The following is a 12,190-nucleotide window of genomic DNA, read 5'->3' as shown; positions in this document are numbered from 1 at the left end:
ATATTTCTTAAAAGCATAAATTCAAGGTCCCCTATATCTTCTAACCCAAGTGCGGGATGCAATTTCCCAATTGACAGACTGCCCAACAATGAATAGGTTCGTTTTCAAATTGCTGGTTGGGTTACCAGAAACTAATACAAGACTACACCAATCAAATTTATGGATGTGGGTGTCGAAGATGCATCGACATATTGAAGGAATATGGCATGGGCTGATTCCTAGACAAACCAGTGTTTGTTCCTTAAGTTTGACAATTTCTGTATGTTTTTGCCATTTGAACCGATGAAGATGAAGGAATACCACATTTCTTTTCTCAACACTTCACTTCCCACGTGCAGCTCATGAAGCCTACGTAGGGTTTAAATTAAGTTAGCTATTTGTCTATAGACTGAATGCGGATGGCTAAAGAGTAAAGAGCCACATGGGCAGCAGTAGATGGGGGCCTTATTTGGAGTTGCAGTGTTACATGTCTCCGGAAGTTGCCTACTACAATCAAAATCGAGGTATAGGGGCCAAAACCCAAATTCATATGCATCTGATTCACCAGATGAAGGAAGCTGTGAATTGACAGAAGGTAGGTGCATGGATCCAGAAGGGGACACATGATAGTTGTCAAATCTTGCTTCTGATTTTCATCTTTTGTTTTTCCCCTCTCTGAATTGGCAAAGATTCAACTCAGAATCAAACTAGAGTTTTCGGTTAACAACTCTGCTGACCTGATTTGATCATTGAATGAGAATCCAGCCACTAGGCCAAGCAATGGGATGACAATCTTATTATAACTGACATCCCACGAATTCACATCAAACCACGTTGTGGCAAGCTGCAACTACTAACAACTGGTTTGAAGATAGTCAGCAAAGGTGCCTAGAAAAATATTAGCGGTAGGTAGATTTCTGATTAAATTAATGACATGCTTGTAGTTGCTTTCGAAACTTATGGAAAGGGAATGATGAAATCCAACCATTAAGAAATGGATGGTTTGTATGCTGGAGAAGAAAAGAAATTCAACACAATATAATATGTGGTTAAAGCGAAGGACAGATTAGAAGAGGAAGATTGCACGGTAAGCGAGGAGCATTTCCTTGATAATGAAAATGACACAACATAATATGTTAGTACCCAAAACGTTCTATTTCCCTTTCAAATGAAAATCTACAGCCAAGCAATTTAGTCAAGGGAACATAAAAAATAAACCATTAAGAAAGACTAAGATATTTAGAGTTCTAACGTGATATTGATTTTAAAAAGTGTTTTTAAAAAATGTTAGAAGTGCTTCGTAAAATCATTGTTAATGGATTTTTTAGTTAATTTTTGTGCTTTATTCAAGTTGAATGTCAAAATTTTGGGTCTTATTTGCATGACAAGTACAGATTTTGGGTTTCAGAGGATGAAACCCCTAGAAGACACCGTCTACATTGACTCCAAACCTGATCCATATGGAATGACGGGCAAGCAAAATTCTATCCACTTGGGTTGGATCCTATCACCTTTTCTCTATTTCTTTCCCTCATCTCTTGAAGGGTGATGTTTGGATTTGGGCTGGGCATGCACTGAAGGGTGGACCATGGAGCAATTGTCTTTGGAAATGGGTTTCATTTATTTCTACCTAATTGGGTACAAGGGTTTTGTTATGTATAAATTAGATATTTTAATGGAATATTTAATATCAAGAAATTATATTTGGAAATATATTTACACAATGAGTCATAAATATAATATAATGACTTTTATATTAACAAAATATACCTTATATGTGAAATTACACTTTTAAAAATTTTCAAATTAAAATAATTGTTATAATTGAATAAATGTTATTACTATTTAATTTTTTTTTTGTATCCAAATAATATTTTTTGAGCATATGAAATTTAACTATTTTTTAAAATTAATTAATTTTCTACTTCAAATAACAATAAGATTGTTAGTTCATGTGGGTTACACTTAAAATTGATGGAAATTATGATTAAAACAAGTTAATAAATAAAAATTTTAAAATTGGAGAGGGTAAGAAGGATGTAAAGTCCAATTTTTTTTATATTTTTATTTTTTTAAAATTCCATTTCAAATAGCAATGTTATTGTTTATTATGCTAATTAAGCTTATAATTGATGAAAATTATAAGAAAAAAAAAACTAAAATTAAAAAACTTCAAAATTGGAAAGGATAGAGAATCCTCACATTCTTGTACCTTTCCTATATTTTTCATACCCTCCAAATTTTACATTTATTTTAATTTTAAGAATTTTTCTATAATAATATTGTTTATTCATACTAATTTTACTTATAATTGATGAAAATTATCCACAAAAAATTTAAAATTTTAAAAACTTCAAAATTGGAGACGATACAAAAAATGTGAGGATTTTTTACATTCTTCTTACCTTTTTACATTCTTTGTACCTTTCAAAATTTTCATTTTTTTAAAGTTAAAGAAGTTTGTTTCCATTTCCACATTCTTTGTACCTCTAATTTTTTTTTTTGTTTAATTTAAATATTTTTTTACTTCAAATAACAATAATATTGTTTATTTATACTAATTACACATAAAATTGATGGAAATTATTATTAAAAACTTCAAAATTGGAGAGGGTACGAAGAATTCTTTACATTTTTTGTACCCTCCAAATTGTTCAATTTTCCTAATTTTAAGAATTTTTGCCTACTTCAAATAATAATAATATTGTTTATTCACACTAATTACACTTGTTGAAAATTATGCAAAATAAATAAATAAATTTAAAATATTAAAAATTTGGAGAGGGTACGAGGAGTGTGAGAATTCCTCACATTTTTTGTATCTTCCAAAATTTACGCTTTGAATATATATATTAACTTCCACTTGAAATAGGTATGAAACTTTAAATACTAAAACATTAGGGATGATATGAAAAATGTGAGGAATTTTCACTTTCTTTGGACCCTCCCAAATTTTTATTTCTTTGATTTTAAAAATTATTTTTTCTACTTCAAATAACTATGATATTATTTAAAAATACTTAGTATACTTAGAATTGATAAAGAAAATGATGCACAAAAAAGTTGAAAACTAAAAATACTAAAAAAATTAGGGAGGGTATTTTGTACTCTCCAAAATTTCCATTTTTTTGAATTGTTTTTTTTTTTTTTTTTAAAAAAAAAAACTACTTGAAACAGGTATGAAATTTAAAAATACTAGTTATGCTTAAAATTGATGTAAATGATACATACAAAAATTAAAAACTTTAAATACTAAAAAGTTGGGGAGGGTACAAAGAATGTAAGGATTTTTCACATTCTTCATGCCCTCCCAAATTTCCTCATTTTTTATTTATATATTTTTTTCACTTTAAATAGTTATGATATTGTTTAAAAACATTAATTACACTTAGAATAGATAAAAATGATACAATAACTTTAAAATATTAAAACATTTGAGGGAGTATGAAGAATGTGAGAATTTGTACTCTCCAAAATTTTCATTTTTTTATTTATTTTAGATTTCTTTATTCACTTCAAATATCAATTATATTGTTTTTCTTACTTTCAATATTTTATATGAAATTCTTCACAAATAAATTGAAATTATAATTAAAAAAATTAATAATACAATTTCATCACCATTTTAATCTTTAACAATAAATACTTATTCTTAGGTTAAATAATACAAATGTGTTGTAAATAAAGCGGTGAATGACCACATTGATGGTTATTTATGAACTCCATTTACTCATCTTTAAGATGAGTAATGGGAGTTCATATGGTGAAGCCTATAAAAGGCTTCTTACACCCTATGTAAGGAGCATCCAGATAAAAAAAAACTCTATTCCTCTCATTCTCTCTCTCTTATTCTTTCTTTCTTTCATTCTCTCAACACTTCTCTTCTTTGATTTCTTTCTCCCATTTATATATACTATTAAAGTAATATATAGTCATTTCTACTTTTATTTGAGTCACATTTATTTTTATTTTGCAACACGTTATCAGCACGAATTGCTTTGAAGGTAATTCTCATATCTTAAACTTGAAGTCATTTATATAGAATAAAATTTTACATATTTATATTATTGTTGATTTGTTTTGTTAAAAGTTATAAACAAATTATTTGATTTTGTTTATAATCAAAGTTATACCAATGCTATCAATTAATTAAAATTGATTCTAATAATATTGTTTTGTCATATATATGAAGTTATTTGACAATGTCGAATATTACAAAACTCGAATTTGTGACACTTGACATTTCGGGAAAGAATTATCTATCTTGGATCCTTGATACTGAAATACATCTTGATGCAATGAACCTTGGAGCTACAATCAAAGAAGGAAATCAAGCATCCCTGCAAGATCACGCAAAAACACTGATTTTCCTTCGTTATCACCTCCATGAAGGTTTAAAAAATGAGTATCTTACGATAAAAGACCCTTTTACTCTATGGAGTAATTTGAAATAAAGATATGACCACTAGAAAAATATGATTCTCCCAAAAGCTTGATATGATTGGATGCACTTGAGGTTGTAGGATTTTAAAACTGTTAGTGAATATAACTCCGCACTTTTCTAAATCAGCTCTCAATTAAAGCTATGTGGAGAAAAAATCATAGAAGAAGACATGTTAGAGAAAACTTTTACTACATTTCATGCCTCGAATGTGCTCTTACAGCAGCAATATCAAGAGCGTAGATTTACAAAATATTCTGAATTAATTTTATGTCTTCTTGTTGCTAAACAAAATAATGAGTTTTTGATGAGAAATCACCAGTCTCGTCCAATTGGATCTGAGCCATTCCTGAAGTGAATGCAATATCGTCCCAAACTTGTGGACGTGGACGAGGACTAGGACGTGGTCATGGTCGTGGAAGAAATCCCCGATACCATGGTTCTTATAGTAATAATTCATCAAATTCCCAGAAAAGGAAAACCTCATTGCACCACCAGAAATGGAACAATACTGAGGCAAAACAAGAAAATGGGAAGTGTTTACAAGATAAACCTCCTAAGAACCATGATAATAACTGTTATAGATGTGGTGTGAAGGGGCATTGGTCGCGTACCTGTCATACGCCCAAACATTTGGTCGATCTTTACCAAGCATCAATAAAAGCAAAAGGAAAGAGATATAGATGAATTTTACCAATGATGATGGATTGGACCTAACCTACTATGACATTGATTTCTTTGGAGGTCTCAGTGAAAAAACAAACCATTTAATAAATGATGAGAAGATTAACATTGATTAATGTTACTTTATATATCAAATAATATATTATTATGTCTTATATTTACATATGATTTTCTTTTGTTATTTATATTATGTCTTTTTATTTATTTATTATATCTGAAATCAATGTGTTATTTGGTCTCAAGATGAATGAGGATAATGTATGTCTCACAGATTGTGCAACCACACACATAATTCTTTTAGATAAAAGATATTTCCTCGAATTGACATTAATAAAAGCTAATGTAAGTACCATATATGGTACTACAAACTTAGTTGAAGGCTCTGGAAGAGCAAACATAATGCTACCAAATGGAACAAGATTCCACATAAATGACGTTTTATATTCTAGCAAATCCAGAAGAAATTTGCTTAGTTTTAAAGATATTCGCATAAATGGATATTATATTGAAACAATGAACGAAGATATTATAGAATGTCTTGACATTACTTCCATTATAGAATAATCGAACACTCACATGGGCATCCACTAAAGAACTAGAAGATTCTTTCACCCAATGAATACTCATGTGTTGCCTATTCACAAGGTAAATTAATAATCAGACCATCTTTTACTAAAGTCATATCTGAATCACCAGTCTTTTTAGAAAGAATACATGAGAACATATATGGGCCTATTGATCCACCATGTAGACCATTCCGTTATTTTATGATCTTAATAGATGCTTTTACTAGGTGGTCATATGTTTGTATCATTTCTACACGTAACGTTGCCATTGCTAAACTCCTTGCACAAATAATCAGAATACGAGCACAATTTTCATATTATCCAATTAAGATAATACGTCTTGATAATGTTGGTGAATTTACTTCTCAAACATCCATTGACTATTGCATGTCAGTAAGGATACATATTGACCATCCTGTTGCTCATACTCATACCCAAAATGGTTTAGCAGAATCCTTCATTAAACGTCTCTAATTAATAGCTTGATCATTACTAATGAAAACCAAATTACCTACTTCCGCCTGGGAACATGCTATTATGCATGCTACAGCTTTAGTCTGTATTCGACCTACAACTAACCATGAATACTTCGCTTCACAACATGTGCTTAGATAACAACCAAATATCTCTCACTTACGAATCTTTGTTTATGCAGTATATGTACCAATTGCACCTACACAATGCACTAAAATGGGTCCCCAACGAAGACTTGAGATTTATGTAGGTTTTGATTCTCCATTTATCATAAGATATCTTGAACCTTTGACATACGATGTTTTTATAGCCCGTTTTGCGGATTGTCATTTTAATGAGAATGTTTTCCCGTCATTAGGGGGAAAAAAGTTGATTCCTAAAGAACGACGAGAAATTAGTTGGAAGACATCTACTATGTCTCATCTTGATCATTGTACAAATCAATGTGAATTAGAAGTTCAAAGGATCATTCATTTGAAAAATATTGCAAATCAACTACCAGATGCATTCATTGATACAAAGAAAGTGACAAAGTCACATATCCCGGCTGCAAATACTTCAGCACGGATTGATGTTCCTATAAGACAGTTAACAAATGAATCTAAGATATGCCTGAAGCATTGTAGACCTATCGACTCAAAGGATGTAACTCCCCGAAAGAGGAGAACCCAATAAAAACTTGACACTCTAGAAGAGACCATCAAGACAACTGATCAGTTTAAAATTGATAAATCTATAGCCCCAAAAGAGGCACAAATAATGAAAAAAGCCCTTAAAGAGGCACATATTGAACAAGAAGCCCTTGAAGAGACATATATTGAACAAGATGCCCTTGAAGAGGCACAGGTACCTGAAAATTATGAAATCTCAGTAAGTTATGTACACAGAAGAGAAAAATGGGATCGAAATAATATCGTTATTAACAACATTTTCGCTTTCCAAGTGGCCTCCGATATCATAAGAAATGATGAAAATCTTGAGCCATGAAATGTGGAAGAATGTTGACATAGAAATGATTGGCCAAAATGGAAAGAAGTTATATAGGCAAAGTTAAACTCATTAATAAAACGAGAAATTTTTGGACCTGTAGTCCAAATACCTGAAAAATGTAAAGCCTGTTGGGTACAAATGGGTATTTGTACGAAAGTGCAATGAAAATAATGATATCATAAAATATAAAGCGCAATTAGTAGCACAAGGTTTATCGCAGAAACCTGATATTGACTACAAACAAACATATTCTCCCGTCATGGACGCAATCACATTTTGTTTCTTAATTAGTTTGACAGTCTCAGAAGGACTGGATATGCATCTCATGGATGTTGTTACAACATATTTATACGGATCCATGGGTATATATATATATATATGAAAATCCCTGAAAGATTTAAATTGCCTAAAACAAATAGTGCAAAGCCTCGTAGCATGTACTCAATTAAGTTACAACGATTCTTGTATGTATTAAAGCAATCTGGACGCATGTGGTACAATAATCGTCTTAGCGAATACTTGCTAAAAGAAGGGTATGCGAATAACCCTATATGCCCATGCATCTTCATTAAGAAATCAGAAATCGGATTTGCAATTATTGTAGTGTATGTTGATGACTTAAATCTTGTTGGAACTCCTAAAGAGCTCACAAGAACAACAATTACTTGAAAAAAGAGTTTGAGATGAAAGATCTTGGAAAAACAAAATTTTGTCTCGACCTGCAGATCGAGCATTTTCTAAATGAAGTTTTAATACATCAATCAACATACATTAAGAAAGTTTTGAAGCGTTTTTATATGGATAAAGTGCATCCTTTAAGTTCTCCAATGGTTGTCCGATCACTTGATATGAAAAATGACCCATTTCATTCTTGCGAAAAAGATGAAGAATTACTTGGTCCTGAAGTACCATATCTTAGTGCTATTGGTGCACTTATGTATCATGTCAATTGTATATGTCTAGACATTGTTTTTTTTATGTCAATTTATTAGCAAGATATAGTTCTACTTCAACTTGAAGACATTGGAATGGTATCAAACATATACTGCGTTATCTTCACGGAACTACTGATATGGGTTTATTTTACTCAAGGGAATCAAAGTAACAATTGCTTAGATATGCAGATGCAGGATATCTTTCAGATCTACATAAAGGTAGGTCACAAACAAGGTATGTGTTTAATTGTAATGGTACTGTTATTTCATGGAGATCTGTCAAACAAACAATGGTGGCCACATCATCAAATCATTAAGAAATATTGGCAATTCATGAAGCAAGTTGTGAATGTATATGACTAAGATCTATGATCCAACATATTCAGGAATCATGTGGACTCTCCTCTATCAAAGGTGACTCGACAATATTATTTGAAGATAATGTTGCATGCATTGCACATATAACAAGAAGTTATATTAAAGAAGATAGAACTAAACACGTTTCACCAAATTTTTTTTATACACATGAACTCCAAAAGAGTGGTGAAATTGATGTGCAACAAATACGTTCAGTGATAATCTAAAAGACTTATTCACAAAATCATTGTCAACCTTAACATTCAAGAAGTTAATACACATTATTAGAATACGTCAACTCAAGGATATTGGCATGGGGAGGAGTATGCTTGTAAAGGGTGTTAGTGTACTATACTCTTTTTTTTCCTTTGTTCAGGTTTTGTCCTACTGGGTTTTACTGGCAAGTTTTTAACGAGGCGGTCCTAACATACCAAGAAAAGAATATTGCATTTTTTTTTCCTTCACTAGGTTTTTCCTATTTACTAACAAGGTTTTAATGAAGCATATTCTTTTAATATGGTGGTCATCCAAGATGGAGTGTTGTAAATGAAATGGTGAATGACCACATTGATGGTTATTTATGAACTCTATTTACTCATCTTTAAAATGAGTAATGGGAGTTCATATGGTGAAGCCTATAAAAGGCTTCTTACACCTCATGTAAGGAACATCCATAGAAAAAAAAAAAAAAAAGCTTTCTCTCTTACTCTCATTCTCTCTCTCTTATTCTCTATTTTTTTTCATTCTCTCAACACTTCTCTTCTTTGATTTCTTTCTCCCTTTTATATATAATATTAAAGTAATATATAGTCATCTTTACTTTTATTTGAGTCACATTTATTCTCATTTTACAACAAAATGATATTTTTTATTTTTTATTCAACTCACCTTTGCATGTGTTGATTTGCTATGGGTTCGGTACTGAATACTAGATTTTGGTATGATAGAATGACCCGGTAAGGAAAATGGGTTGAAAATTGGCGCACCATGAAACACTACTTTTCATCTCTTGTAACTTGTAAGCAATTTGGCTAAGAGGAATTAAAAGTTAGCCAGTTTCAAAGAGAGTATACACGTTCTGTACACCGTTATAATCAAGCATATAACAAAAGAATGGGTCAGCATTCCTGACATCCTTTTCGGATTTCTACTTACATATTTGGTCGGTGAGCATCCATTTTGACCAGACCTAACAATATATGCATATTCTTGATCCCTCATCCCCTTTTGTTTTTGATTTTTTCTTGAAAGGTATTCTTAACCAAACTTGTGACTATATAATGTATAATAATTCACATGTTCCTTAAAACTCAGAGGTAACCAAGTATCAAAACCCAAAACAAACTCTAGACACTTGGAAAATAACTCTTCAACTGCCATGTATGCGATCATGACCCCCCGAATGAGGAACAAAAATAGGTTAATCATAATTACATTCATTAGAATTGGTTTTTCCTTTATTGAGCGTAACATCCAGGTTTTTAATGATACATTAGATTCCCGGAGCATAAAGTCTTTTATAAAATAGTTAGTCAAATAGTCAAAAAAAGAATAATAAAGATCTACATGTTAATATTTAATTGAGAGAAATTTTGGGAAAAGTTGGTTAAAAGTCAATAATTTAAAATTTTAGTCAAGTTAGATGTAAAGATAAATTAAATTTAAAATTGAAGAAAAAAAATTAAAAGATTATATTTTGAAAAATTGAATATTAAGTATATTGCAAGAATTAATTTAATTATTATTGGGTAATTATCAGAGAACTGTAGAAAGAAAAATAAAAATTTATACTATATCAAATTGTTATAATGGATAATTAAAAAGAAATTGAATATAATTTTATAACAAATCAATTTAATTTTTATAATTGGAATTAAACTTTATAAAATTACAAAACATCAAACAAAATTGAATTGAAATTAAATTAAGAATAAATTATGATATGATGTAGTAAATCTCAGTTTAATAAATTCATTTGAGATTAGATGTTTTATAAAAAAAATTAAAAAATCTAAGTGTTTAATTAGCTGCCAGCTTGGATTAGGAGAAACTCTTAAATTCAAACATTTGATACGGGTGATGGGTCAAGTTTTGGACTGTCTAGAATTTGGGTCATGACAATGAGTGTGAACAAGATGAAGCTAGTGAATCATAATTCACACAGTAATATCAAACGAGGAGCAAAAATAGGTGATAGGGCAAAGCTATGACTACTGAGATTCAGAAACCCAATAACATGTGATCACATACTAACTGAAACATCCTTCTAACTTGACTATCCATTTGTCGGTACCTTTTGCCAAGATCAATCACAGTAGTGCAGAAAATGAGAAGCATGTTTCATCTGGTTATCAGTCACACAGCCCTATTCAATAAACCTTTTTTAATGGCAAAAATTCCGCCTCCTTTCTTGAAAGTCGAAACTTTACACATACAAATAGACAATGCAGTGTCCCCTCACAAAGGCATGTTCAGTCAATAATTAACTCTTTGAATTCGTCAACCTTGCCATCTAATTTACTTAGTTAATAAACTACGAGTCAATACTAATACTAATAATAATAAATAGTAGCCTCGAGAAAAAGAAAGCTTTACCACATGGCATCACATTCACATTTGGGTGGAACTTTGGTTCCACGCATGCTTCGAATCTCAATAATTACCGATCTAAAGTTAAAATCCCCAATCATCATTAATTGCCATACGAGATTACAATTCATATTAAACAATCTTTTATTTTCCTGCAATGTTGCCCTTTTGCCCCTTTCAAATATGGTATTGGCCAAAAATGATGGCAACATAATAATCAACGTGTTTTGTGGAACACATAGGTGGCATCACATCAGCACCCCCCAAAAAATTCCTGTATCAACTCATACTTGGAAAAGGACTTCAAAGCCCATGCAAAACATGGGCCCCCAAATTAAATTCAAGAAATTTAACATAGAATACAAAGTTAGCAGTGAGTATAAATGGTAAGGGTAATTCGGTCAAGCTCAAATTTCATACAAACTGACAAGTGCAACCCAACAGTGTGGAAATGGTTCAAATTGATCATACAAGAGAGTGCCTAGATTCTTCTTGATTTTGTCCCCAAGAAATCTGAAAACAAAAGCAGGGAATACTTGGGTGGAATAGTTTGTGCAGCAAATCTACCTATGGTGTGTAGAAACTAGAATGGAGTATAAAAGCTTGACCTCTTATAAACCACATAAGGTGTGTCCATCCTTGATGGTCTTAGAAGCTTGGGAATGATACTCTGCTGCTCATTTACTACAAATAGGACCATGAAGTCGATAAAGACAATTTACTATAAATTTGGACCATCCACCTCTTCCCAATAACCATAACCAATAAACCTAAAGAGCAAAAATATGGCAAAGCATTAACATGACAAGAAAAGACTAAAAAATACAAGACAATTTAATACAAATGTGGACCATCCAAGAAAAGACCAAAAAATACAAGACAATTTAATACAAATGTGGACCATCCACATCTTCCCAGTAGAAAAACATACCTCTACAATGGGTATCCACAAATTCAAAAGATTACCCCTTCCAGTTTCTATAAATCTTATAACCTTGATAACTGCAAGAATCTTATACAAGAATTCCATACTATACATACTTGATGGTTGTTGGGTCAAGAATTAGTTTAATTTTTAATCTAATAATAATCATTAGATGGCAAGCTAATTGATCATCTTCTTCAAATTTTCTATTAAGCCTTCCCACCAAGCAATATACAACTGGGAAGAAAAA

The sequence above is a fragment of the Vitis riparia genome, chromosome 1 (assembly GCF_004353265.1).
Source record: "Vitis riparia cultivar Riparia Gloire de Montpellier isolate 1030 chromosome 1, EGFV_Vit.rip_1.0, whole genome shotgun sequence".
NCBI classification, from domain to species: Eukaryota; Viridiplantae; Streptophyta; class Magnoliopsida; order Vitales; family Vitaceae; genus Vitis; species Vitis riparia.
Note: the sequence above shows the minus strand (reverse complement) of the source record.